This window comes from Crocodylus siamensis, chromosome 15, assembly GCF_052110815.1.
Source record: "Crocodylus siamensis isolate JL-2025a chromosome 15, ASM5211081v1, whole genome shotgun sequence".
NCBI lineage: Eukaryota > Metazoa > Chordata > Crocodylia > Crocodylidae > Crocodylus > Crocodylus siamensis.
This window is the reverse complement of record NC_143409.1, coordinates 26,680,059-26,702,692: the sequence shown is the minus strand read 5'-3', so window position 1 is coordinate 26,702,692 and position 22,634 is coordinate 26,680,059. Positions and strand designations below refer to the sequence as shown.

The 22,634-nt window shown below is 44.9% G+C and overlaps 1 protein-coding gene across 5 annotated transcripts in view; it reads right to left on the bottom strand.

Moving 5' to 3' along the window:
* CGNL1 (cingulin like 1) overlaps nt 1–15,992 on the bottom strand; it is a 157,385-nt gene extending 141,393 nt beyond the window's left edge. Inside the window, exon 1 of one of the 5 annotated variants that reach the window (XM_090029106.1) lies at nt 15,858–15,992. The gene's annotated coding sequence lies outside the window, so the exon portion shown is untranslated. Of the gene's footprint in view, nt 1–14,995; nt 15,348–15,403; nt 15,658–15,857 lie in introns of those variants that run through there. The other 4 variants (XM_090029105.1, XM_090029104.1, XM_090029102.1 and 1 more) reach the window with 4 other exon arrangements.
* Between the last annotated feature and the right edge of the window lie 6,642 nt (nt 15,993–22,634).

Genomic DNA, 22,634 nt, shown 5'->3' with positions numbered 1-22,634 from the left:
ATGAAGTCAAGGCAAATGCACTGCACTCTAATCCCAAACATTAGTGATTCCATGACTACCACTTCACAAAATCTACACACGCATTTCTACCTTGTTAGTTTCTCAGTTTTAAACATTAAATTGCTATATACAAACACAGTGAAAAATTTTACTCTTTGATTTACCTCTATTAACAGGCAAAGCAAGGCCCAAAATAGATTCTGAAATGTATTAATCAGTTCAGCTAAGTGTCTCAAACAATTATTTCAAGTAAAAGTAAAATACATTCCATGTATGGAATTAGAAAGGCCTTTCCACCAAGGAGAATAACAATATTTCTCAGTAAGTGCTAACATCAGTGGAATTTAAGCTTAAAAAAAAACAAAAAAACTTCTAGACTTCTAAATCCGGACTAAGCATAAACTGATGTGATGCAGCTCCCCTGAGACTACAAAATGGCAGCTCCAAAGCCTCTACTGCTATTAATTTCCCAGGGTGCAGCAGTGACTGAACTGATCAGTCCTGTCAGTTTTCAACACTGTCATTCTCAAAACCACTGCCAGCAGTGCATTTGACAAGAATCTTACCATTTTTTTCTCCAGCACAGCATGGCAGAGGTAGGCAATCAAACTGTTCCCTGGGAGGACTGACTCCAATACATGAGTTAGAACAGCAGGAGCTAGACTCCCAGCTTTTCCTACTCAGCCCATAGAGTAAAAGGACCAGAAGTAGGTAGAGGGGAGAAAGAAAATACCTCTCCTTTTCACAAGAGAAACACTGCTCAGGAGACTGCTCAGTTTATCTGGTGTGCATGAATGCTGCATTCCCAGATCTCACAGCTGCACCTCCAGAAATGTAATCTCTCTCATCCAATGCACCAAATGCCCTGATGGAAAATACATAGGAGAGACCAAAAAACAACTGCACACCAGAATGAATGCACACCAGAAATCTATCAAAGCCAGGAATACCCAGTTACCTGTGGGAGCACATTTCTCACAAGAAAACTACTCTCTCCCAGCCTCTCAGTTCTGATCCTCAAAGGAAACTTACAAAACACTTCCCAGAGATGAGCCTATGAACTCCACTTCATCAACCTCCTGGATACTAAAAAGCATGGAGTAAATACAGACATTGGATTTATGACACATTATAACCTGCCTGACATCTGATTTCCCAGGTACTTCTCCACTGTTCACCCCCTTCTCTCCTCCCCACCCCCCGCACCCAGCCTGTCTCTCATCCATTGAGTCCTCAATCTACATCTTCACTGACTACCTGTCTTGTATGCATACCAGCCCAGCCTCCGGCTTCTTTACTTTTCATTCCATCCAGGGAGAGCACGTACCAACTGCTGACATTTCCTCAGCCTGATGAAGAGTTTTTGAACCAGAAAGCTTGCTTAAAATTGTTTTCCAACTATTTAAGTTGGTCTAATAAAAGATATCAGATTCACTCAAAAGAACTTTGTCTGCTTATGTCCTTAGACCAACACGGCTACAACCTACACCTCTAAGACATGGAAAGAGATTTGAAGAAGAAAAAAGGGAAAGCAGCATAAACGAGGGGGGAAAAAAGAAAGAGCAACAAGAAAGGAGAGAAAAAACAGGATACTGAAGATAAATTAGGAATAGATACCATGGTCTACTGTTGGGGGGAAAAAAGTAAAAGTAGAAGGTGGTCAAAAGACCTCCATAGGTTGCAAGCTCTGTAAGTTAAAAACTGTGCCTTCTCATCTGTGGGAGAAAGCTCTAAAACAGTGGTGCTCAAACTATGCTCGAGAGGCCACAAAATAGCCACCGCTCCCCAGCCACAAAATTTGCAGATCGTTGCATACCCCTGTGGACCAGACAATATAGCATGTGCACAGGGTCACACCCATGGACCAACCCCATACTAGATCAGGCCTGCTGACTGACCCCTCGTGCAAGATATGGCCCATGGACCAACCCTGTGCCGCTCGTCTGGACTTCAGGGATGGATAGACTGAACACCACTGCTCTAAAATACAGTGAACAATAAAGCATGATTAGCCAGACTTGCCTACAAATTATTTAAGAAATTCCACCAGTAATAACATTGAATAAAAATTCAACATCCTTTTTTTTCCATGGGGAATTAAATACTACTTCCTAAAAGTATTGTTAAGAAGATACTGACGAAGTGTTTGAATGTGTTCAAATATATTATTCTACCTGTAGTAGTAGTTATAATTGTCACTGTGCATTAAATAGACAAAACTGAAAATATTTTACCACTACATAAAATGCACAACTCTTTCTTTAAATTGCTGGGAACAAAGGTTTGGAAATGAAGGTCTTTAGGCATATAGCACCAGTATTATTCACTCAAGTTTATTTGAGATGTTGTCTCTAGGCACAAATCTAAAGATCTTCTACCCAAAGAAACACCAACAGAGCAGCTACCAACACAGGAAACCATGTACAAGCTTATCTCTCCTTTAAAAAGATTTCTGGCTTTCTATTAAGCTTTTATCTAAACACTTTACCACTACACAGACCAGACCTCTCCTATTATCTTTTCTACATAGTCCTGGAAAATCCCATTCACTCATGTTTGGCAAAGAGCATTTTAGAAGGCTGGAATCTTTACTGAGTTGAACTTAACATGGTAGGTGTGTTATCAATGACTTATGGTGTTGGTTCAAGCAGTCTGTCTATGCGTCTGTGGATGGAGAAGCAGGGGGAGCATACTGTTAGATTCAAAACTTTTAATGTCTAAAGTTAGTATTAGTAATTTTACATGGCTCATCCCTTGTTGACAAACAACATTATTTTTTTAGACTGGAAAAGGCTATCCAGCACGACAATGGTTATATAAATTGGGTGTAGGATCTTCGAGAATAACGTGTTCATGTAGTCACTTTCAGCAAGTATGAATAAGCAGTGTATCCAATTTCTAACAAAGGGTAATATACTTTGCTCCTACTGTGGGCTAAGAATGTGCACATGGCCAGTTACCATGGAGTAGCTTATCAGATGTAAATTCACACCTATGCTTACTTCACAGTAATTTGTTCATCCATACTCTTTGTGAAAGTTTTCATGAAAAGCTCCTTCCTGTTGAATACCTTCTTCAACAAAATCAAGTCACTCATCCACTATGTCATGCCTGTTGGATAGACTAGACAATAGGGCTGTGCGAAGCTTCGGCCCCTGATTCAATTCAGTGGAGATCTGGCCCAATTTGGTAGCCGAATCTCCAAATCAGAGTCAAATCAAAGGACCCTTTAATCTGTCCGAAATGTTTCGGAACCCTCTGAATCAATTCCGACAGATTCAGCAATTCAGACGTACATACAGTTTTAAATGTTTTTTCTACATACCTCTAGGCAGCAGGGGCTCTGAATACTAGGATGCTGGGGCAGATGACAGCATCCCACAGAAGCATGAGGGCTCCCCAGTGTGCTCGGCCGCAAACCCAGAAGTGGACCAGAAGCACTTCTCGTCCACTTCCTGGTTCACTGGGGCAGCCCCCCACACCCCCCAGGCTCAGAAACTGGTGCCTCCTGGGTCTGGGGGGGACCACCCGGGGTCCCCCTATGGCCAATCACTGAGCCGGGGTGGGGCACATGGAGGCCCCCCAGTGTGCTCCCCGGCAGACCCAGAAGTGGACCAGAAGTACTTCCGGTCCAATTCTGGGTTCACTGCCAAGCATGCTGGAGAGCCCCCTTCCTCCTGTGGGACACTCCATGCACCCCAGCACCACAGCAATCATGAGCCATGCCTGCTACCTCAAGATGTGTTGAAAATTTTTTAAAGCTGTGCGTGTGTCCAAATCACTGATTCACCAAATCAGCATCAGATCTTCAGATCTGGACGAATCAAATCAGGGACAGTGATCCAAATCAACGGACCGAATCACTGCCCCGATTTGGGCCAAATCTGAATCCGAACTGAATAGGGCCAATTTTGCACAGCCCTACTGGTCAATGTCTTGCTCAGGCTTCAGCAAAACCCTGGATCAACAAGCCTCAGCTTTTAGCAGACCTTCCTTCCCCTTCTGTTTGCCTACCTTTCCCTATGATTTAAAAAGGTCTCCACTTCTACCAGGGTTACCCCTCTTCTCTCTCCCTTCCTACAAAGAAACCAGACTCAACTGGGTTGCCAAAAATATAAAGAGCAGGGTTGCCAAAAATATAAAGAGCAGGAAGTTTCAAGGTTCTTGCAGATCACACCTGGAGGACAATAATTCAAGTGACATCTTCCAGAAAGACAAGAAGGTTTGAAGGAGGGTTCAACAATGAGAGGACAACTAACTGGTACTAGGGGTGCAACATTAAAGATTTTCTTAGCCAATATGGATGGCCAATTATTAAGTAGCCATATCAACTGAAACTGATCCAACAGCCGATATACAGGAATGCAGCCTGGCAGCTTGGCTGGTAAGACTGGGGGGTGGGCTCTGGTAAGGCATGGTGGGGGGAAGAAATGGGGGGGGGGGCACAGATTGAGGCCCCCACAGAGGGGGGCAGGGGCAGGCATTGCCCAGCCAGGGCAGTGAGTGAAACCCTGTGTGGGACAGACCCGCCGGCAGCTTATCCCAGGGATGCAGGTGGGTGGGGAGGGGAGGCAGCTCCCTGCTACTGCACCCCCCCCCCCCCGGAAGGTATATGGCCCTCAGATTTGTGTGCAGGGGAAGGTAGGGCTGCCTACTGTGAGCTCAGGGCCAGGAGCTGCACTGGCCTCTTCCTAGAGGGGTGCCTGGGCCAGGGCTGCACTCAGGGTGGGCAGTGGCAACACTGGGAGCGGGGGCTATGGGGAATTTTATGTAAAATCCCTTCCAGCACCACCGCCCTGAACACAGCACCTCTGCTAGGAACAGCTTGGTGCAGCCCCTTGTCTGGAGCCCACAGTGGGCAGCCCACCCCTGGCCCGGGCACAAATCCAGGGGGTACATCCCCCCACCCCATGCCTCCTCCAGGAGTGTATGCAGTGGTGGGGAGCCACCTCCTTTCTTCACCCCTCCATGCCATCTGGACAAACCACCCATGGGTCTGTCCCACTTCAAGGATTACACTCACCACCCCCACCAAGAACAGCCTGGTGCAGCTCCTGGTCTGGAGCCCACAGTGGGCAGCCCACCCTTGCCCCAGGCACAAATCCAGGAGGCACATGCCACCCCATGCCTCCTCCAGGGGTGTACGCAGCGGTGGCGAGTTGCCTCTCCTCTTCAGCCCTCCGTCCCATCTGGACAAGCCACCCACGGGTCCGTCCCACTCCCAGGATCACATTCACCGCCCTGGCTGGGCAGTACCTGTCTCTGCCCAACTCCTTCCCTCACTTGTGGAGCCCTTGATGCTGTTCTCCAACCTGCCAGGCTGTATTCCTGGCCACATGCATGCTGTGGCTGCACACATGCACCTGCTATTTATCAGTAACATTACTGGCCCAAAATAGCTGCTAATGTTAATTTTCCTGTTATGGATGCCGATCCAATACACGACCAATATATCAGTGTACCTCTAACCAGTACACATATCAAAGCAGTAAAATAGGGTACTTACATGAATATCTGTGTGGTAATAGTGATGAGTTTTTGTATGTGATCATTATACTCTGACTGACTTCTATAGTTATTCAATGTATAACAAAAGTATAAAAGGATGCAACTGTTCTATTACACTTCCGACAGCGCACCAACAGTCAGCACCGACCTAGTAAAGGGACACTTAGAGAGGCTGAATGTATTTAAGTCAGCAGGCCTGGATGATCTTCATCCAAGGGTGCTGAAGGAATTGGCCAGTTATAGCAGAGCCACTAGCATAGCTTTTTGTGCACTCAGTGTTCAGGTCAGGTCCCAGAGGACTAGAAAAGGGTCAGTGTGGTCCCTATTTTCAAGAAGGGGAGGAAGGAGGATCCAGATAATTATAGGCCAGTTAGTCTCACCTCTATCCTTGGGAAAACCTTTGAAAAAATTATCAAGGATCACATTAGTGGGAGCTCAGCAGGAAAAATAATGCTGAAGGGCAACCAGCACAGGTTCACAGCAGGTAGATCCTGTCTGACTAACCTTGTTTCTTTTTATGGACAGTTCACAAAATGCTTAGATGCAGGAGTCGAAGTAGATGTCATCTACTTGGATTTTAAGAAGCCCTTTGATACGGTATCTCATCCTATTCTCATAAACAAACTGAGCAGTTGTGACATAAATGATTACACGGTCAGGTGGGTGGCAAATTGGCTTAAGGATTGCACCCAGAGAATGAATGGGTCAGTATCGACCTGGAAAGATGTGGGCAGTGGGGTCCCCCAAGGCTTGGTCCTTGGACCTGTGCTATTCAATATTTTCCTTAGTGACATGGATGAGAGTGTGGAGAGCACTGTAGCCAAATTCGTGGATGACATGAAATTATGGGGTACAGTAAACACTCTAGTGGGAAGGGATCGAATCCAGGCAGACGTGGACAGGTTGGAAAAGTGGGCAGAAAAGAATAGGATGCAGTTCAACAAAGACAAGTGCAAAGTGCTGCATCTAGGGAGAAGAAAGCACCAACACACCTCTAGGCTAGGGTATGACCTTCTCAGCAGCACAGCAGTAGAAAGGTATCTCAGAGTCATAGGTGATGGGACTGTGTGAAGCTTCAGATGCTGCTTCAATTCTGAGGAGATTCAGCCTGATTTGGTTGCCGAATCTCCAAATCCAAATCGAATCAGGGGACCAATAAAAAGGTCCAAATTGATTCAAAGCTCTCCAAATAGATTCGGAAAAGATATGGACAGCTTTGATTATTTGGGCAGTTTCTACCCGCTGCTGCAGCATGGAGCTGGACTTGGAGCTGGTAAGTAGGGGCCAGGAGAGGAGGGAAGGGACCATGGGGGGATCCCTGCCAGGCCCCATCTCCTGCCTGCTCCACCAGCCCCCCTGACCCCTACCTGCACCTCATGGCTGACCCACCCACCCCAGCTCCAGCCCTTTAAGAAAAAAAAAAAAACACCTCGGAAAAAACCCCAGACTCACCAGCTCCTGCAGTGGCCTCGGGGCTTCAGGGGGCTCGTGCACAGCCCCCCACATGGCACGGGGCACTGGGGGGGCAGCAGGGAGTTAGGGTTAGGGTTAGGGTTATGGGCAGGAACCCGTAAATCGGGGGGGGAGGGGAGGAGGGTTGGCTTATTTTTTCTTAAAGGGCCAGAGCTGGGCAGGGGTGCTCATGCAGAGCCCCCCCACATGGTGTGGGGCAGTGGGGGGCACCAGGAATCACAAATACCAGCAGCACCTGGTGAATCAGGGCTTTTTTTTCCCCCCAAAGTGCAGGGAGCTGAGGCGGGTGGGGCAGCTATTGCTGGGGCTGGGAAAGTGGGCAGGGGGTGAGCCTGTGTGATTCAGAGATTTGGCAGCAGCTGAATCTCTGACTCAGATTCAGCCAAATCAATTCAGGACAGTAATTCAAATCACCAAATCAAATCACTGTCCCCGAACTGGCCAAATCTGAAGTGAATACTCACCGCTTCGCACAGGCCTAATAGTTGACTCAGGAGATTAATATAAGCTGTCAATGAGACAAAGTAATCAGTAAAGCTAATCGCGCTCTATCATGCATTAGCAGGTGCATCACAAACAGGTCCAGGGAGGTGATGCTTCCCCTCTATGTGGCACTGCTCAGGCCACTGCATCCAATTCTGGACACAGCACTTTAAGGAGGATGTGGATAACCTTGAGAAGGTCCAGAGCAGGGCCACTCATATGGTTAGGAGCCTGCAGGTAAGGCCCTACAAGGAGAGACTGAGAGACCTGGATCTCTTCAGCCTCTGCAAGATAAGGCTAAGAGGGGATCTTGTGGCCATTTACAAATTCATTGAGGAGGGTGGGCAGCAAGAAATAGGAGATGCTTTGTTTACCAGGACACCCTTGGAATAACCAGGAACAACAGCCACAAATTGACAGAGAGCAGATTTAGGCTGAACATGAGGAAGAACTTCTTCACAGTAAGGGCTGCCAGAATCTGGAATGGGCTCACAAGGGAGATGGTGCTCTCCCCTACCTTGGGGGTCTTTAAGAGGAGACTGGACAAGCACCTGGCTGGGGTCATATGACCCCAGAGCTCTTTCCTGCCCAGATGATCTATTGAGGTCTCTTCTGACCCTAACAACTATGAAATTATGTAAAGGCCTTTGCATTTTCCCTCTGTCAGATGGTTTGATGAGAAAGCTGACAGTAATTAAAAGCTCTCTAGTTATACTCAGTGTCATTCCTTTAAGCTTAGTATGTACTGCTTAAAGCAAACCAGGGGGAAACCAAACCAGACGGGCAGAAACTTGGCCAAGCCATCCCTTCATAAAACACCCCAGAGTTTTTCATACTTTAGATCATTCAACACTTTGTACAATAAAGGCATAATATGCTTGATAATCGGGGATATATTTTTAGATTCCCATGACATTAGTAAGATGAACTAGATCAGCAATTCTCAAATCAGGGGTTGTGACCCCAATTTGATCAGATTAAAATTAAAAGTGGCGGCACAATCCCCACAGAAATTAGGTTGAAAGAGTCAGATTTGTACTAGGAGAGGAACTATGAGCAACCCAAAGCAGTTACATATCTGAAAAGATTGAGACTTACTCAACTAGACAATGCTATTATGTTTATTGTCATTATCACTTGGAAAAAAGGATTTGGAAAGCAGAATGGTGAAATACTGTAAGGCAGCACAAAGTAAATCAAGTTCCCACTCTTGGCTAACTTTTAAGACATAAATTATTTAAAATAAAAAAAGAGTGCAGAATACTATGTTATTATTATCCTTTACAAGAAACATTCAACTCCACGGCAAGACTAAAAATTCAGAACTGAGTCAACCCACATTATATTAATGGATCGCATACCATATTTATCTGAATTCAGAATGACTTTGAATTTAAGGTGATGTCCCAATAATTAGATTCTACACATGAATAATTTATACATTTGTTGTTATATTTGTCCTATTTATCTAAGGGCCATCTTAAATTCATCCCTCTCACCACTGCAGCAGTGCAGGCAGTGGTAGGAGAACAGCTGGTAGTGGGGCAGGCAGTGAGGGAGTCAAGTAGCCTGACATCTGCCCCTTGCCCTCTGCTATCCCATTCCCCCCACTCCTGCCTGCACACTCCTGTGTCTACCTCCCCTTTGCTGTGTCTATACCTCCTGGTATCTGTTCCCTTCACTACTTTCCCTCCAGCTCTGGCTCCACTCTGGCCCAGGGCCTGGGGCACATGGTTGCTCCAGCCTCCACCCAACTATGCAACAGTGGTTGTGGCAGAGGTGGTCCCAGCCACGGAACTGCTACTGCATGGCACGGGTGGGGACTGGAGCAACCATGTACTCTGCGCCCCAGGCTGGAGTGGTGCCAGAGCAAGAGGGTAAGTAGGGGGAGAAAAGAGGGAGGAGGCAGCAAGGCTGGCGGGGAGGAGCTGGGGTTAGTGACTGTGGCTGCAGCTATGAGCCCAAGAAAGAGCTGGAGTTAAAGCCAAAGCCGCCTACCCCATCCCCACCCCTGCTATGCTTGTAGTCAAATCCAAGATAAGGGGCTTTTCTTCCCAGTGCCTTAATGCACAGGTTCCTGGAAATTGTGATAAAAATATATTTTCAATCAATCAGTTTGACTTAGATGATGAGAAAAAGTAACTTGCTCTCACAACTATTACTACAAACTTGCATACATCTCAAAACTTTTAGAATAGCCCTTAATAAGAAAATAACATCATTTAACTTTGAAAAAAATTTAAGTACTATAAAATATTTCTCCTATATTTAATTGCATTGTTACCAGTTTGCAAACACCGTACAATTCTACACTGTGTTCAAACAAGGATTTCATAAAGGAACTACTCCATAAGAGAGTTACAAACCTTCATTACTACGATCAAGATAAAAATCTTAATCCTACAAAGGGAAATGAACACAAATAGCTTCAATGTAGAACTCATACATATATAACAGTAACAAAAATACAAAAAGTTAGGAAGTGGAAATGTTAAAGTTCCAACAGTGATACCACATTTGTTGCATTACACAAAATATTCTTTATTACCGAGCTATTAAATACTTAACTTAAATATAAGTTGTGTGTACAAAGTTTGTAAACAAAACCCAACAGTTTTCTGACTGGATTCACAGCATTGTCTTACAAATAGGGCTGTCTGTTAAACAATTAAAAAATGTGAAGGCCCATCAGGATGTGGGGTACTGTGGGTGAGGAATGAGGGGCAGCAGCAGGGCTGGGGGGACTGTGACTTCAGAGTGAGGGGCAGAGGTAGGGAACAGGCATATCACTGTCCCCCCAATCATATTACCCCCCCCACCCCCACAGGTGTCCTCTTTTTAAAATGAAATATAAAGAGTCTCTACAGAAACACAGCCTGGGGGCATGCAGAGCAGTGCCCAGCAGGCAAGTCTGCGGAAGGGAAGGAGCAGGGGCAGATGGAAAGGACAGTGGGTGGGGCAGATTGAGACTCCCATAGTGAGGGAGGGAGTGGAGCAGGAGCAGGGGCTAGGGTGAATGAAGTCCCAGGGTTTGGGTGGCTTGTCCAGGGTCACGGGGGGGCGGGCAGCTTCCTACCACTATACACACCCCTGGAGGAAGCATCGGGAGGCATGTGCCCCCCATATGTGTGCGTGGGGCGGAGGCAGGCTGTCCACTGTGGGGTGGGGCTCTGTGCCTGCTGCCTTTGCCCTGGGAGCTATACAATGCCGTGCTGTGCCTCCCACCACCGGGCAGACAGGCAATACGTGGCACAGCTAATGCATGGCTCCTGGGGCAAAGGCAACAGGGTGCAGAGCCCCAGCCTGCAGCAGGCAGCCTACCTCCACCTCAAGCACAAATCCAGGGGGCACATGCCCCCCTATACTTCCCCCAGGGGTGCACTCAGCTGCAGGGAGCCACGTCCCTCTGTGCCCCTGGACAAGCTGCCCACGGCTCCATCTCACGACCAGCTCCAGCTCCAGCCCCAGCCCCAGGGCTCCATTCACCCCAGCCCCTGCCCCACTCCCTCCCTCACCATGGGGGCCTTGAAAGAATTAAGCTGAACACAAGCTAGAAGGAAAGAACCAAGAATAGACATTTAAAAGGAGTTTATTCTCTGTCTCTCTATGGAAAAGATTCTTCCTGTCATCTGCTGTTATAACACTGCATAGTAAAGATAGGACAATTGAAGTTTTGCCAGTTTCCATTACAAAATCCTTGTTTTCAGATCATTTTACATTATTTCAAACTGTTTTGATGGTTCTTAGCCTTGATGTCTTTTGCCAGCTTAAAATACAAAGAACACTTGTTTACAAATAGAAACATACTTCCATAATTCGATTTTAACCTCAAATGTAGTTAACTCTTTGAATTGAATAACTGCCTTACTACTGATGTTTGTAAAAACATTTATTGCTTTCTGACCTAAGAGTTAAGTATTCAAGTCAAAGTTCACCTTCATGTTCCAGATAACACTGCAGCCTCCAGACAGACTTTCTAGGAGCACAGTTAAGACCATCTTCCAAGTATATAAAGCAAGGTGGAAGAAGGAATAGATGTTAATGCTGATATATTATTTTCCTTCTTATTCCCCATAAAAATACATTCCATCCTGCTATTGGACCAAATTCTTCAGACTTGACAAAATAAAGATAATGGGTGCATTACGGACAAATACTGAGAAACTCAACATTACTTTACTACATGCCATTTCCTCCAAGCGTACATAGTTAAGACCTTCAAACTCTGGTCACAAATACAGTATAAAAACATTGTTAATTCAGCTTTTATGTAGATGATACAAATATCAGAGATGCTATCTTTTGCTTTGCTGGGAATTAATTCAGGACCAACAAATTATATGATCACGATTTAAACTAATGAGAATACGCACTGTATTGTATTCCCCAACGAGGGCTACTCTGCTGAAGGAACATCTGTGCAAACAAATAAATGCAATGCACATCCATAAGCTAGACTAGCTGTTTGAAATGTCACAAGCTTGCATAGAAAACATTCTGTCCTGCCTTTGCTAGTGATGATGACTCTTTCCTCCTATTATTATCATATTACTATAATCAGTTTTCATTACTGCCTTACAGCATGTGTTTACACTGAACTAGAGACGAAGTAACGTTCCATGTCCTCCGGGTTCCCATGAGCAGGTTTCATAGAAAGGAACTTCTAAAGTAAATAAATGCATAGAACTTTCTGAAGAAATCTCGATTTAAAAAATATGAAAAATGTTAACCCCAGAAAACATACCACTTTTATTTTTGTCACTGCAGCGTAAACTGAATTAAACATCAAGTATGTACATTAAAAACCTACATGATAAACTCCCCTTAAGCTACTTCAAATAAATAACACACTAGATCATTCAGAATCTGTTTCGTTATTATACATACGTGCCAGCAGACAAGTATTTTTTCAAGTTGTTTGGGAGAGCTCTCCTAAGATACTCTCAAAAATAGTATCTGAAATGTTATTTTCTATTTGTCCACTAAGGTGTTCAGCTTAATGTTTATATGCTTAACTATGCAGGAAATAATATCCCTGCTGCATACGCCTTTTGAAGATATGCATTCTTTAATAGATTGTAATTTTCAGAACAAAAATATATACCAAAGAATGATACTATCACTCACCTTCCATAACTTCAGAGTTACAAATGTATTTCTCATAGCAGAATTTTTTTTAACCAAAAGCCAAAACAAAGGATTAAAACAAACATGAGATTACACAAATGAAACATCATAAAAGATTTGCTCCCATAGAAAAAGCCGCAATAACCAAGACTTAAAAAAATTAAGTCATCTAAACAATTCCCCTAGTATAACCAGCAAAGGACTATTCTCTTCCTCTTGCTTTCTCATGAAAAAGTACCTCCCCCCAGTCTGAAAACTGTAACTCAGGTTGGCTAACTCAGGTTAAAATAGCAGTGAAGTTGTGGTAATATGAATTTTAACTGACATTTGCAGCTTGAGTTCTAGCCCAAGTTCTCCTATAGGTTTCCACATGAACTGCTAACATTATAAAATGGTCAAAATTACCTCCTCTCCTCTACAGCATTAATCCAAGACAGGAACACACTCCTGCAGATACACCCTCAGGAGTCAGTCAAATTAGCTTTATATCACTCCTTACAATATTTATTCCATTAAGCTTTCAACAGAGTATAAATAAGAACAACAATCTGTTTAAAATTGTGTGCTGCCTAAATTAGTGCATAAAAACTAAATGTAATGGTAGGTAATTTGCATATGACACACCATGTTCACCTGGAAGTTTGTAAAAGTGGAAATAAGTAGCTAAATGGAAACACTTGGCTATCTATCCGCACCTTCATGTTGTCTGTAACACTATCGATGCGCATAAATGCTCTAAAGATTCCACTTCTATCTATAACAGAAACCCAAAAGCAATACATAGTCCAAACTTGTACTCTCAAACACAAAGTCTAAATAGTGACCTCACATGCTTTTATGTCAACAAATCAGCACATCTGACCTGGCACATACTCTCTGAATTTGGGAACTTACTCAGGGATTAGCATGAGATAATTCAGTGACAAACTGATAAAAAAGGGGATTTCTAAATTATTATTTTCTACAAATCAGTTCAACTTCCATAAACTCTGCATGTAAAAGTCAAAGTCGATTTGTACCCAAAATTTATATGCTCTATTTTGGTTTTTGTCATTTCAATTACTTCTGTAAAACTAAAGATTTAAAGCTCCTGCTAAAACCATTATGGTATAGCTGCCACATGGGATTGAATTGATATGTTAGACCACAATTTAGACACCAATGCAGTCTACTGACCCATGCAGGATTACCCTTAGATCCACCAAGAGTCCTAAGGGCTCATATGATGCAACTACAGGATCCAGGTATATTATGTCTTATCCTCAGGACAGGCATAATATCTTATTTTTGTGCAAGTTAAGCATACTGCAGATACCTCATTGATGGCAGTTATACAATAGCTCTACCATCCACAAAAATGAGCATAAAACAAAAAAAACCCTGATGCATATTGAAGGATACAGAGTAAAAGTGAAAGCTGTGACAAGTTGGTTTTTAGCCAAAGGTAGAACAATGAAATTCTGCAGAAGAGGTTTTATTGCAGCACTGATCTCTCTATAAAGCTGTCATTAAATAGAGGAGTATTCATCGTATCGTTCGTAAAGTATTGGTGAAAAGGACTGAATGGGTGAATTGTCTTCCAAGCCTTGTAAGTGAACACACACAAAGCAGACACTCCCCTTTGCAAAAATAAGCTAATTCATAAAATAAAAGGGAGAGGAAGAAGTCAGAGGACCCCCACTTCAGGAATCCCAAGAATCTGCTGGGGAATGTACATCTACAAGTTGACACATTCCCCCATCTCCAAAGTGTCAATATGTAGAGGGTCCAAGCCCTTGCCACCACTAACCCTGGACCGCAAACAATGTAGCACGGACCTCCTACCACCAAACACGCTCCTGGCCTGAGGCACTACTAGTATTCCCAGGAACAGAGCACACAAATTCACCTGAATTGTAAGCATGGGGCCCACCCTCAGACATGGTGTTATAAATCTGTTATAAGTCTTCGGTCGGCTAGGCCCTGCACAAAGAAGCATGAAGAGCTAGGGCCTGCTCAGAGGACTTCACAAGACTGGGGAATTAGCAAACTAAGGCCCTGTTTCCCCTGATTTCTTTTCCACTCAGAACTCCTGCTTCCTTCCCACTCCATCCCTCACTCCGTTCTCCACTGATGACAGCGGCTTGCTGATGCTTATTGAACTTTTATAGTACCAGGGCCCCTTTGTGCTCAGTGCTATACAAACACCAGCACAAGCACCTGGCCAGAAGAGTTGACAATCTCTTGTACCCGGAGTGTGACAGCAGCCAAGGATTTAACACCTGCACTGAGTAGACGTGCTCCAAGCAGGACAAAGCAACAGGAATTAGTGTGGGGCTGGACTGGCAGCCCCCAGGGGAGTAGGCCCAGCCCACAATGGGAACAGGACGAGCCTCCCACAGCTCCCTGCAAAAGTAGCACCTACCTTCCCTCAGCGATCGGGGATGTCTGTGGGCTCCCCGCTTCCTCGGGGAAGGGCTCTGCCCTTCGCTTTTCGGAGCAGCGTGCTGGACACACCAACCTGGACGAAGGTGCCAGTGACCCTGCAACAGGTCACCGAGTACCACAGCCCAGCACCGGCCAAAGCTGCAGCTCCCGCAGCCCGTCCTCCGTGCCCAGGGCGCAATGGCCATGACAGCCGTACCCGCCCGCAGGGTGACCCGCAGCACCTGGCTCTGCACACGCCTGCCCCAGCCAGCAAGCACCTGCCCTGCCTTCCTGGACACTCCCAGCCAAGTGCCCGCCAGCGCGGGCACCGCTGCCCCCCAGCACGGCCCCGCGGCCCGGCACGTCCCTGGGCGGGCAGCCCCAGCGCGCCCCGGCCGGCACTCACCGCCCAGCGCCGCCTCCAGCCGCGCTGCAGCCCCGCGCCGGGCCGGGCCGGGCCGGGCAGGACGGAGGAGCGCCGGGCGCCTCCTCCGGCGGGCGGGCAGCGCCGAGCACCACCCCCGGGCCGGGCCGGGCCGGGCCGGGGCAGGGAGGAGTCGGGCGCGGGGCGTGGGGCTCCCCAGCGCCGCCCGCTCCGCTCCCGGCCGGCCCGGGGGCTCCCGAGGCCCGCCCCGCCAAGTTCGGCTCGTGGCACCGGGAGGGCCGGGCTGGGGTTGGGATACCCCGCAGAGAGACGGGCAAGCGCGGCGGCAGCCCCCCGCTGGCCGCAGGAGCGCCGCCCCGGGTCGGGGCTGTCCGAGGCCGGCGAGCGCCCGGGGCAGCCCCCAGGCGGGCTCGGGCCTCCGGGCCGGCTGCAGAGCCCCTGCCGCTGGGCTGGAGCCTCACGGGGTCCTTCTTACCTGGCTCCAGAGCGCTGGAGAGAGGCCGGGCTCTGGCCGCCCTTCCTCAGCAGTCACGGGCCGGGCGCCGACGAGCCGAATACAGCTGCGGCCGGGACGCGCAGTTTCAGAAGAAATCAGGTCCTTGGTTAACTTTTGAACCCTCCGACACCTGATTCAACCAATTCATGCAAAACGAGTATCACTTTCCTAAAATAACAGCGCCTCAGTCTGACATCACAGTTCTGTTAGCTCCAGGGCGTCAGACCCAACCAGCCCAAATCAGCCCCATGCCCTGGAGCGAGTACATGCATAGGGCTTGTCTGCATTGCGGACCCTGAATCAGCCCCCCTGTGCCACACACACTGTATGCGCCAGGGTGCAGCAGCTCGCAGGGCTGACACAGGACATGCACTGTATGCAACGCTCCCATGGGACTGGCCCTGTGTGCTAGCTCCAGCATGCAGGGATGGTCTGTGGGGCCAATCCAGCCCCCGAGCTAGCGTGCAGGGCCAGTCTGGTAGAGGCACTGCATGCAGCTCAGGGAGCTGGGGCCCATGCATGCTGCATGTGGCTTGCAGGGTCAGTCCAAGATCCACAGGCCAGATCCCGGGGCTTCACATGCCTAATCAGGCCCACAGGCCATATTTTGACACCCCTGTGTTACTTACCTGAACCATTTACTTAAAAGGCATTGGGCTGTAGTAGGCCTCAGATAGTTAGAGTTAGTAGAGGAAAAGTAGGTATATTTCACTGAGAGAAGAATTTCCTAAATATGAAAGTATAAAACCAGAAAGTGGCAATTACAAAACTATCCTATAAGTAGAGTTTAAGGATATTAGATAATGAGTGGGAGCTTGTAGTGCTCTACAAAAATTGTTTGTGTCAAGTAGGATGAATAAATTAGGTGTTTTGGTCCTTCTTTCACCAAACCATCGATTGTGCCATTTCTGGAGCATTGCATGAAGTTTACAGGTTTTATATTGCAAACAAAAATAAGCAAAATCAATGGGAATCCAAAGTATTTTAGAATATTAAAATGCTGGAGAAGATTTTAAAAGAACTGAATTTCTGTAGTGTTTAGATAGAAGGCTTTGTAGTGAAAGAGAAAACCTGAAGGAATGGCAAGACTAACAAGTATATGTTCTCGATGCAGATACAAGTAGTGATGGCTTCTAACAAAGGGACTATCGGTGTTGTTAAGCAATAGAAAGCATAAATATAACAGTGAAATAACATGTAGCTGTAACCATTGATGCAGTCAAGGTAAACCCACGCAACAAACAAGGGAGGCATTTGTAGACATCCAGCAATAATCTCCCAAAGTAGGAAATTGTTGAAAATATTTGTGTGGCAATTGGTAATTGATTAATGCAGTTCATAGAACAATATATTCTGTTAAATCTGTTTCCCCTCTATAGGTCCCTTAACAACAGAATAAATTTGTTTTTATGTGCGTGGAAGTGCAGTCATACATTTCTTACTATGGCTTTTTGGCTTTTTGATGCATAGTCTTTGCAACAGGACCAGTTTTTGGTTAAATAAAAGTAATGAGATGAGTATTTTATAACAACTAATTTTTAGTTTCCTGCTTGGTTGATTTTTGTTGATTGTCAATTTAAAACCTGTTCAAAGTATAGACAAAGCATAAAAGCAAAATGAAATGAGATGGCAAGGAGATGCAGCCAGAGGAGGGAGTAGGTACAAAATGACGCCCAGAATTCTGGATTGTTGGGAACAGTTTCAACCCCTATAACCTACAAAGCAGTACCAGGGGCTGCTTTTTTTTATAGATAAGCTATATCATTCCCCAAGATGAGGCAACAGCCTAGAATCACTCTACAGACATGCCTTTCTTCCCACCAAAATACACCACTTCCAAATATGACTCAAAATCAAAAGCTTCCAGAAAACAGGAAATCCATATACTTTCCTGTTCTGCTGACTGCCAGTGGTGTAAACGAGGAGAAGCGCAGCCCACTATTGAAGCCTAGATCTTTGTAGCAGGTGGTCTTTTGGATTCAACAATTATTCCTCAGCTGCCTGGTTTGATCTTATAATTTTTATTGTTTTTACAAACAAAATCTTGCTTTTCAAAAGGACTGCCATTATTCATATAGCTATATGGCATGATCCTTCTTGCATCCTTGTAACATAGATGCTTACAGAACCTGTAACCACTTATGCCAGATCAGCAGCTCTTGTGGGGCTTAGGACCACATTACCCAAGTTTGGGCACTTACTGGTTTTGACTGTCTGCTTCTCTGAGTGTGTCTCCCTTGGGAGGTCTCCTCCTGCTCTCCTGCCATATCTTGTTTTTAAAATTAAATAAGGGAAGTTCTTCATGTGTCATGGACCACCCTCAGATGTGCTTGATACGGATGCTTCTTGGGGCTCCTCCTCCCCTACACGCCATCCATATGCCAACCTGTAGTTAGTTTGCAGTTTGGTGCTAACTGTTAGGGATCTATGCAGCCAGCCAAGCCAGATAATCTCCTACCTGGACAGATACTTTTAAATGAGGGAGCTGGTATGTTGCAATTGATCAGTCCTAGTGCTACTGAGAGTCAGCATACTAACCTCATCAAACAGTCCAATTATAAGAAAACAAACAGAAACTTAAGTCCCAATTAAGGTCTTCACAATCCTTATATCACAGTCCGTCGAAACCCAGGACTCAGAATTGCATTATGAAACTCACAGATTCATTAAGGGTTAGTCATCAAAGTAAGAACAGCTCCTGCCCAGTTCCTGGGATCACCCTGGGTTCTTGACAGGCTACCAGGTCCTCTCAGCCCAGCTGTGCCCTAATGGAAAGGATGAGGACCTAGACAAAGCAAGAAAACAAAAACAGAAACAAAACAATAAAAGGGAAGCTATGGTATTCAGGCTCACTCACATGCCCCTCTGGTTGCTGGGTCTTGAGGTCATGGGTCCTTCTTTTTTCCAGGAGCTGCTGGCACTAGGACACAGGAGATACTTCTCCAGGGATCCCATCTGTGGAACCAGTGCAGCACTCTGCCAGAAGTGCCAACCTGGAGCATGTAGTAGCTGCACTGCTTCTCCTCTCTCCTCTCACACTGCTCTGCATTGGTTCTTGTAGGTGGTCCCTGGTGTGGGCATCTGATGTCACACTCCTGCGCCCCTCCAGCTTCACTGACAGCATGCTTAAAAATCATGCTGGCAGCACCACTCACCGCTCTGCAGCCTCTGTTGCCGCACCTGTATCAGGCAAGTTTATTCTGGTTCCTGCCCTTACCGTTCATTTGTCAGGATGTTTTGCAACCTTCCAATGGCCCTCGAACCCTGGAGCCAGGGTTTCCAGCCCCTAGGACCTGTTGCCCTGTGACAGAGCCTTCTCACCTACCCCCATTAGTTTAGTGTCTTCTTACCTCCCTAAACTTCATATTTTCCTCCAAAATACCTGTATAATTTAGGGAAATATTATCCCCTTTTACAGGTGGGGAACTGAGACACACAGTGACTAAATGAACTGTCCAAGTCATATAAGAAGTATGTGGCAAAGATGGGATATGAACCCACAGATATTATAGTACATTTTATTACAACTGAAATATGGAAAAATTCACTGTTTTCTTTAACATATTCTTGTGTAATAATACATGTGTAAGACTTGTGTCTTGAATTGTTAACAAGCACCAGAAAGCTAATACACATCTCTTCAAAACAACATTGAAGGGACAGTCAGAGGTGGAACTACTGAAACCTAGAATGCCCACAGTTTGAAACAATACATTTCTAATAAGTGCTTGTTCCTATGTCCAATTAATGTCTAATAAATGCTTGTTCCTGTGTTCAATTTTTTCTCATTTTGGCTGCATACTAGTGAAACATAATACAAAATTGTGGGCATGTCTATGCAGCACACTGCAGTCCCTATGCTATGTGCTGTGATTACATGGCTATACAACTTTCAATACTTCATCTAGGTTGTACCCTGTAGACAAATGCAGAGGGAGGTATGTACACATTTTATAAATTAACAAAACATTCCTCAAAAGATTCAAAAGACCCAACATAATTATACAGCACTCAGGAGTCATGCTGGCCACAAAGTACAGTCTATAATTATATATTCTTTTGATGGTGTCTTATCTGTTATGCATACAGCTGCTGGAAAACACTTCATACTGTTGTTGCCTGGACTATTCAGGGGTAGTGTGTGAGGAACAGTTTTCTAGTACAAAGAAACATTTCAAGATTTTAAAACTTTTTCCTGTTCCTGCTTGGGACAAACCTGAAGTCAAGGGGAGACCAGAATAGCCCAATGGCTAGGGCACTCACCAAGAAGTAAAAGCAGGGTCTTAGCTACATTTTAATGAGAAATTCTATTCTGTACCTAGGAAGTCTGTTGTGACAAAAGTTTCAACCTAATCTATTCATTCTCACAAAAAGTTTTAGCTTCAACTAATTTAATAAACAAGTTCCCAACTAGCTTTGTTCACCTGGCAGCATAGAAGTACTTGGTTTAATATTGCTACCAAGAAAAACAAATATTCCAGTAAGATCCCAGGACCAGCTATAATATAAAAGACAACTGTCCAGCTGGGAATCAAAGGAGTGAATAAAGATACAGTGACAAGATTGTCTTGTGGTAAAAATAAATTTTCAGTTCTGCATATAGCATGAAAGTTGGCCTCTCAGTGAAAGCTACCACTTTCCTTTCCACACTCACCCCTATTCTCCTCTTTTTTCCTTTTACATGGAAGCATTGATTTTGGTTGGTTTGGTTTTTTTTTTTTGCAAAACTGACTTGTCACCAGGATTAATGTCTTTCACACTACACAGTTTATTAGCAGGCATTTGTGAAATACAATACAAAATGGAGTGAGCAACAAAGCAGCACAAACTATCAAGGCTTGGCTGCTTGTGCTGCAGATTAATGCTAGCTGTTAGGTGCTCTAACAGAACTCAGACTGTTCAGCATTCTTCAAACTGAGTTCTACAAAACTTGTATCTACCAAACACACTAAGACTGGCCTGAAAAGTGAGACTTTTATAGCCTGAATTAGATTTCATATGTTACTTAATTAACGCCTAATACAAATTTACCTTTCACTATTTGACTAACCATTGTGAATTCAAAGACTTTATTAAACTGAATTAATGCTTGATTTATATTTTCTTCCTGGATTCCTTTTATCAAGCTAGTATGTACTAATGACTTTCATGGGGGGTGGGGAACCCATAATATTTGTAGACATTACTTCAGACTTACCACCTTAAAATGTGAGCTGCAAAGGTTTTGCTGAAAATTTAACTCTTTTTTAATAGATTGAAGCATATTATTCTGTTTTGAAAACTGAAAATAATCATTGCATTTAATATGGACCAAAACAGAAAAATATTTTTAATTTTGAGGAATTAAATCTTTGAATCTCTAGGTCCCCTGTCCCATCTAGATCAGATTTTCAACTGTTCATACTTTCAATATTTCAATTTAAGCTGACTGTTTTTGCCTCCAAAGCCTCTTTGTGCCCTGCAATTATTTTCTGATAATTTTGCCAAAGGAAAAAATTTACTCTGAAAATTTTTTAGAAAACTCAGGTAAGGTATTTTTGAGTTTCACATGTCTAACATTTTACAAGTGTTCAATTCAAAACGTGGACATTTAATGATTCTAAGAACAATTTTTAAATATTAAAAAAGAACACGTTAATTTTTTTTCTAGTTGGGCATCAGTGTAAAACAGCTGTGGGTTCAGAATCAGATTCTTAGTTTTCCCCATGCTTATAACAGCACTAGATTTCACATGTATTGAACATATGCACACAAATGGCTTCCCAATAAATACATACAAATTATAAGAATGGGCCCAGGGACGGTGTAAACCTCTGTGAAGTAATCAGAAATGTATAGCTCTCTTCCTAAGTCATTGCTGGAAATTCAGTGTATCGTATGCAAGTGTTCAATAGACACTTAACATAGGACATAATTTCTTATGATAAAAGCAAAATAATTACAACAATCTAACCCTGAAGAGCACATGAAGGGGTGAAGCTTGTGCAATAAAACTAATGATTGAATCTGAAAAACTGACTTTGTTTGTTGTACAGTTGGCCTACAGCAGACTTGCAACATGCAAACGGAAGTAAGCGCTTTTCTCATCAGAGGACAATACCCATGCACAGAAAGGAAATGAGGGCACTTCATTCACAATTATCACAACCTATGCATTGCTCCAAAATAAAAAATGTCACTGGTAATTTTTGAGACTAAGCTTCTTTGTATTTTTATTTAGGTGAATGGGGGCCCCTACTGGCTTATGTAGGAATATAAATACATATGGTGTCTCTGGGTATCATATATAAATTGTTCGAGGAATCTAAAAAAGTGTTTCTCAACTGGTGGGTCACAACCCAAAAGTGGGTCACAAGAATATTTGAAAGGGTCTCAAGCAGGTTCCCAGAAAAACCCGTGAAAGCACAGGTTTCTCCTTGCAGGCTGGCAGCATTCCAGCCTGCAAGTGGATGCTTGGAATAATTGGAGGCAGCAGGCGTACGCGAGTCTGCCCCTGCAGATGCACATGGCCAGCATAGAGCAAGGTTGGGTCGTGGGAGCAGGTAAGTATGGGGTGTGGGGGATGGAGGTCCAGGGGACTGTCCGGAGGGCTGACGGGGGGCGGGGGGTGTATGTGCATGCCTGCCTGCTGGCACTGGGGACAGTGGCCAGGTGCGGGGCTGCCGCAGGGCAAGGGAAGCAGCGAGAGAAAGCCCAGGGCCCTTCAGCAGGGGAAGGAGTGGGCGGTCATTTGCAGTGGGGATCTGCATGCCTGGC